Genomic DNA, 6,824 nt, shown 5'->3' with positions numbered 1-6,824 from the left:
CTCTGTTGCCCGGGTTGAGTCCCTTACAGACGTGTGGCGTGGAGCTGGGGCAGTGTGTTCTCTGACAGAGATCCCGGAGCTATCAGCTGTCCTCTCTGCCCCCTGGAGGTTACAAGCCACTCACAGGAAGGAGCCACGAGTGTTATTATTATCATTTTTTTCTATTTTTGATGTAGCCCAGGTTGACCTTGAATTGCTGGTCCGAATGTCTTTCCTCCTCAAGCACCGGAGTGAAAGTGTAGGGGAGTGTGATGACTGTGACGTCACTGGAGTACATGGCTTTTGGATTCACGTGGGAAGAGGGTGGTGAGAGCCAGCGTCACGAGAAGGAATGAAAGACACAGAGATGGTGCTGCAAACTGCAGGCTTCGAACAGGTCAGGGGTTTCCAGGAAGTTCAGACCATCAGGAGTTAGCCCCAGAGTCACGATTACTGAGGGAACCCACGAAACGCAAAGGACAAGAAAGGAGTTATGAGACAGACGGCTCAGATAGGCGGAGGGAATTACAAAGCACCTTGAAAGCGGGGTCAGGAATTCGAATCTGAGCACGAACACTTACGTGCTTAAAAGATGCCAGTCAATGTTATCAAAGCTTAAGAAATAGAATAATGTTGTAAACACACTAAAATCACATGGAGCTGGAGAGATGGCTCAGCAGTTAAGAGCACTCTTGCAGAGAACTCAGGTTCTGTTCAATGGCCTTCAACTGCAGCTCCAGGGGACCTGACATACCTCCAGGCCTCCTCTGGCTCCTACATGCACATAGTGGACATAAATTTATGCTGCACACACACACTCATACTTTTTTTAAATCTTAAAACGTACATATTTACGCATTAAGGACTTGGCATGTAGCCCAGTGACAGAGATTGTCCAAGCATGTACAGGGGCCCTGAGTTTGAGCATTATATTTGCGCAGTCACGACAACAACACTAATAATTCTTTTAGCCTGGTGAGGTGGCACACTCCAGTAATCCCAGAACTCTTTAGGTGGAAGCGGAAGGATCAGTTCAAGACCAGTTTGGGCTACATGAACTCCTGTTTCGCCCCTCCTTCCCAAAACTAAACTAAGTAATGAGAATTATTATTCATAACTCTCTAAGAAAGTTAGCGTTCTTTTACCTGTATCTACTCCGGGTCTGTCTGTCTGTCTGTACGTACACACACACACCACACACACACACACACACACACACACACACACACACACACACAGCTCTTATCTCTGTTTTGTTTTGGTGTTGTTTTGGGGGTTTGCTGTGCACTGGGGATGAACTTGGGCCTGTGTCTGCAGCGTAAGCTCTGTCCCCCAGAGTGTGTCTCTATTTTTACTCTAAGGAAATGGAGCTACAGGAAGATTGCACAGCTTCCCCACGGTCATACAGCTAAGAAGTGGCAGAGCCAGAGACCAAACAGACACAGTTTGCAGCCAAAATGTAACTCTTCACCACTCCGGAATATTCCTGAGGAAACAGAGCAACAGGGACTGTGGTTGTAGAGCCAGGCAGAGGGGGGACCGTGGCAGTGGGATGGTGCTACGAAAGCTCGCTCTTCTCCCTCGAAGCCAACGAGCAGGTGCTGGGAAAGGGAAACAAGCCCAAAGCAACCTAGTTCGTGAAGTCCGAGGAGAGGAGGTGTGAGGTTTGGGGTTCTAGGTCAACCCCAAACAGGAAGCCTGATGATTCCACACTTAGCATCTCAGCCCTCTCTGTCAGGGCCTCCATAGTCTGGGGATTCCTCTCCCTGACCTCACATGGTTTGCTCTTATCCTCTCTCTCTCTCTTTTCCAGTCCCACCCTCCTGACAACACTCCCCTGAGTACCTGCATGAGCCAAGACTTAACCCTGCCAGTTCTGTCCTTACAAATGTCTTCTGCATTTCCAGTCTCTTTTGAAACAGTGTCTCCTAGCCTGGACGGGCCTGGAACTCTGTATGTAGCCAGGACAAGTCTGTTCTCCTGAGCCCCCTGACTTGACTCCCAAGTGATGGAATTACCACCATGCCTGGCTCTTCTGCAGCTTTTCTCTCTTCTCTGGTGACTCTCTAGAACTCTGACCATTCCCTCAAAATGCAGTCTGAATAGTTTCTGAAATAACCTTTAGTTCACCTAGGAAATGATCCAATGAAGAAAAGTGTGTGTGTCTGTGTGTGCTCTATCCAGGCCTGCACCCTAACTTACAGACAGTATGGCCTCTCTCTTTCTTCCTTTCTTTCTTTCTTTCTTTCTTTCTTTCTTTCTTTCTTTCTTTCTTTCTTCCTTCCTTCCTTCCTTCCTTCCTTCCTTCCTTCCTTCCTTTCTTCCTTTCTTAGTTTTTTGAGACAGGGTTTCTCTGTGCAGCATTGCCTGTCCTGGATTTCCTTTGTAGACCAGGCTGGCCTCAAACTCACAAAGATACACCTTCCTGTCCCCTCCCTGAGTGCTGGGATCACAGGTGAGTGGCACCATGCCCTGATCAGTATGGGCATTTTACTGGCATCTGTTTAGTTTTGTTTTTTACGGGCTCTCATGTAGGCTGAGCTGGGCCTGGACTTGCTACTGTAGGCAAGCCTGATGCCCCTGCTTTCATCTCCCGGGTTTGGGGACTGGCCTGCTCCACCATGCAATTTATCCAGCAATGAGGACTGAACTCCAGGCTTTGTGTGTGCCACACAGGCCCTCTGTCTGCTCAGCTGCATCCCCAGCCTGGCCAACATGTTTGCACAAAAATCGCTGGTTGTATCGGGGTTCTTGCTTAAAGAGCAACTTCCTCAGGCGTGGGAACTGCAAAGAAGAACTTCATAACCAACTGGCTAATGGCATTTTTTATGGCACCAGTCATAGAAAAGTCTTCCTTTGTTGAGTCTTGGGATTCAGCCCTTTCCCCAAGTCTGGGTGTGGTGGTGGCAGCACTTGAGAGGCAGAGGCAGGCAGATCTTTATGAGTTTGAGGCCAGCCTGGTCTACAAAGTGAGTCCAGTACAGCCAGGGCTACACAGAGAAATCCTGTCTCAAAAACAAACAAACACAAGAAAGAAAGAAAGAAAGAAAGAAAGAAAGAAAGAAAGAAAGAAAGAAAAGCCGATCAACATTAATAAGGAGCTGCAAATCCAAGTGGAATGTCGATGAGAAGGCGTGGGAGATGCCACAGTGGGCAAAGTTGTTGTAAGCTTGCATGAGGATCTGAGCTTGAGTCCCCAGCACCCACTAAAACTTGGGCACAGTGATGAGTGTCTGAAACTCCAGGCTGGGGGACTGAGACAAGCAGAGCCCTGGGGTTTACTGCAGAAATGTTGGCTCTGAGGTTCAACAAGGCACCCAGTCTTAAAACGTAAGGTGGCGGGCCAGTGAGAGGGTCAGTGGGCCCATGTATGAACACAGTGAGAAAGCCTGCGCTGCTCAAATTCCTTCCCAGCGGAGACTAAGCGCAGGTTACCCCTTTCTCCTAAGGCCCCGGTGACAAACAAACCAAGGCACGGTTCTGCTGAAGTTCACTCTGCAGCTGAACCTTTTAAAAGGCTGAGTAGTCTCAGTTAGGCTTCTTTTGCTGTGATCAAAACTCCATGATCAAAAACAACTTCAAAGCGGGGCACGGTGGTGCATGCCTGTGATCCCAGCACTCAGGGAGGCAGAGGCAGGTGGAGCTCTATGAGTTCAAGGCCAGCCTGCTCTGCAGAGGGTCTAGGACAGCCAAGGCCACACAAAGGTTCATTCCTATTATTTTTAGTTATGCTTACATGTGTCCTGTGCAGGCATGTACACGCGAGTGTGGGAGTCGATGGCTCTCCCTGGACTCGAGTTACAGGCAATGATGAGTCTTGGGATTGAACCGTCTCTCTGGAAGAGCTGAATGTGCTCCCTCCCAAGGCTTTTCGTTTTAAGGCTTACTCATTTTTATTTTACATGCACGGGCATTCTGCCTGCATGTGTGTGCATGTGTGTGGACTGTGTGCATGCCCTGAAGGTCAGAAGAGAACATTGGATGCCCTGAATCTGAAGTCACAGATGTTTGAGAGCTGCCATGTGGATGCCAGAAATCAAACCCGGCTCCTCTGTAAGAACTGCTGGGCCATCTCTCTAACTCCACAGCCAGCTTTTTACATGAGGATTTGGGAGAATCAGACCTTATGCTTCCATAGCAAGCAAGAACTTTATGAACCGAGCTGTCCCAGCCCTTTGACAGGCATTTTTAAAGGTAAGTCTACACTCTTGGCATCATGGAATCTGACCACAATTCTAGCACTGAGGCAGCAGGGGCATGAGGTTTACTGCAAGTTCCAGGACAGACTAGTCTGTTCACATAGGTATTCAGGGAGTCCAGACAGCCAGGGCTACAGAGTAAGAGCCTTAAGAGTAACAGAAGAGGGTAAGGGAGAGGGAGGGAGGGATAGAGAGCTAGTGATAGAAAGAAAGGCAGGTAGACAGACGGAGGACAGACACAGGAGTTGGCTGTGTAGCTACCTGGTGGAATGGCTGTTGGCATGAAGCCCTGAGTTCCCTCCCCAGCGCTGCATACAATGTCATGGAGATGCAGTCCTCTAAACCCAGCACTCAGGAGCCAGAGGCAGAAGGATCAGCAGTTCAAACTCATTCTCAGCTGCATGGGGATGAGGCCAGCCTGGGATAAATGAGAACCTCTTACAGAAGAAAAGAAGAGGCTGGAGAGATGGCTCGCTAAGACCTGAGTACCTGGGTTTGGTTCCCAGCACACAAATGACAGCACAGAACTGTCAGTAACCCCAGTTCCAGGACATGCGTGACCTTCTTCAGGCCTCTGTGGGCATCTTGCATGATGCAGCATGTGTATACATTCAGATAAAACACTCATACACGTGAAATTAAATATGTTTTAAATGGAAGGACAATAAAAGTGTACATCTTTAAAAATAAAATTTAGACATTCTACTTCTAGGAACTGATTCTAAATAAATGATCATGTGTCCACCCAAAACTCGCAAAAGACGGCTTTCTTCGTAACTGCCAAACCCCAGGGGTGTGTGACTTTTCTCGGGGAGATGTAAACAAAGATCTGTTCTCTCCAGATAGGGCGCCAAGGACAGAGCAAAGACTATCTCATCCAAATCTAGCTGCCGTAAAATGGCAAATGTAATGGGGTTCCAGACTGGAACATGGGTGACTCAAAGGTTGCCACGCCCCTGACCCCCCCCCGCCCCCCGCTAGGACCGCCCCCCACCACAGGTGGCAACTCGTGAAAACTGCGTCCCTGGAGTTCCCTGGACAACTTGCAGGCACTTGCACAAAGCAAACATTGCCACTCCGCATGTCACACTCAGGAGGGACCTTGTGGACCTGAACATTTCTGAACTAAAGCCCCACACCTTTCATTGGTTTCTGGAGCTCCCCTCCCCCTCCAGAAGGGTGTTTCAATTAGGAGGAAATTGCTGGAAACAATCTGTGCTTAATATCAGATTATGTTAACGACTTGGCAGGAGCATGAAATAGCAAACTCCGGGAACACACGTGGCAACAGCTAAACCTAATAGTGCAGAGTGAAAGAAACCTGGGCAGCCTTGTTTTCTGTTGCTATAACGAAGTGCCAGAGACTGGATAGCTTTGTAAAGAAGAGAGGTTTATTTAACTGAGCACCAGAACTGGCTTGGCACTAGTGACTAAGTCATGGTAGACGGCAGCACAGCGGTGGCAGCATAGGAGACACAGGAAGTTAAAGAAGCTCAGTTTCCAGGGTGGGCTCTCTTAGAGCAAGTTGTTCTGTTGAGAACTAACTAGGGACCCCTGAAAACTGCCTCAGCCTCTCCCAAGAGCAGAGCTCCCACTGACCAACAGCTACCCACGAAGGTCTGTCGCTGAGTCCCACCACTTCAGCACTGCCCCTGTAAGGAGCTTCAACAGTCGAGGGACAGAGCACATCAAAATGGAGGCAGAGAGCTGGGCCAGCGGTTCTGGAGGCTGAGGCAGGAAGATCTCAAGTTCAAGGTCAGCACTGGCAACTGAGACTCAATCAGGAAGTTCGTTGAATAGGGCCTGGCAAGCTGGCACAGGTCTATAATTCTAGCATTTGGGAGGATCATACAATCCTTGAGAGCTGGGCTACAGTAGAGACATCTGGAGTAGGATGGATACTATTGCTATTTTCTTCCATTTCTATGAGAACAGAAGATGCAAACTGACATATAGTTAGAGACAATCAACCAGTGCTTAGAGGCCAGAAAGAGGAAAGAGGCAAGAGAAACGTTAGGAAGTGGTTACATAGTCATCACCTTGATGTGGCAATCATTTCATGAACGTATATACGCACACAGATACACTTTGCTGTTGTCTTTTGAGACAGGGTCTCACTATGTATCTCTAGCTGTCCGGGAACTCACGCTGTAAACCAGGCCAGCCTAGAACTCAGAGATCACGCCTGGCTGATGGACATGTATCTTAAAACTCATAAAGTCACACACCCTGTCAACGTGTTTGACTTATTGTAAATCAAGTACAGCTAAAAAAAGTTCCAACTTAAAGGGGCTGGGCAAACCCCGTCGTGCTGGCTCACACCTTTGACGGGCCCACACCTGTCACTCAGGAGGCAGAGGCAGGTGGATCTCTTGAGTTCCAAGTCAGACTTCTACAGGGCACATTCCAGGACAGCCGTGTCTACACAGAGAAACCCTATCTCAAAAAACCAAGCCAACCAACCAACCAACCAACAAAAATGTGGTCCTCGCTTTCCTCTTCCTCTCTCTGGTGAATGGGATAAAAGAAATGGGGCAGTCAAACAAACTTAGAGAAAAATCAAAGAATGGCAGGGAAAGAAATTATAACAATCCATTATTTTATTTTATTTTATTTTATTTTATTTTATTTTATTTTATTTTATTT

Source organism: Psammomys obesus, unplaced genomic scaffold, assembly GCF_907164565.1.
Source record: "Psammomys obesus unplaced genomic scaffold, mPsaObe1.curated_primary_1811, whole genome shotgun sequence".
Classification (NCBI taxonomy): Eukaryota; Metazoa; Chordata; class Mammalia; order Rodentia; family Muridae; genus Psammomys; species Psammomys obesus.
Note: the sequence above shows the minus strand (reverse complement) of the source record.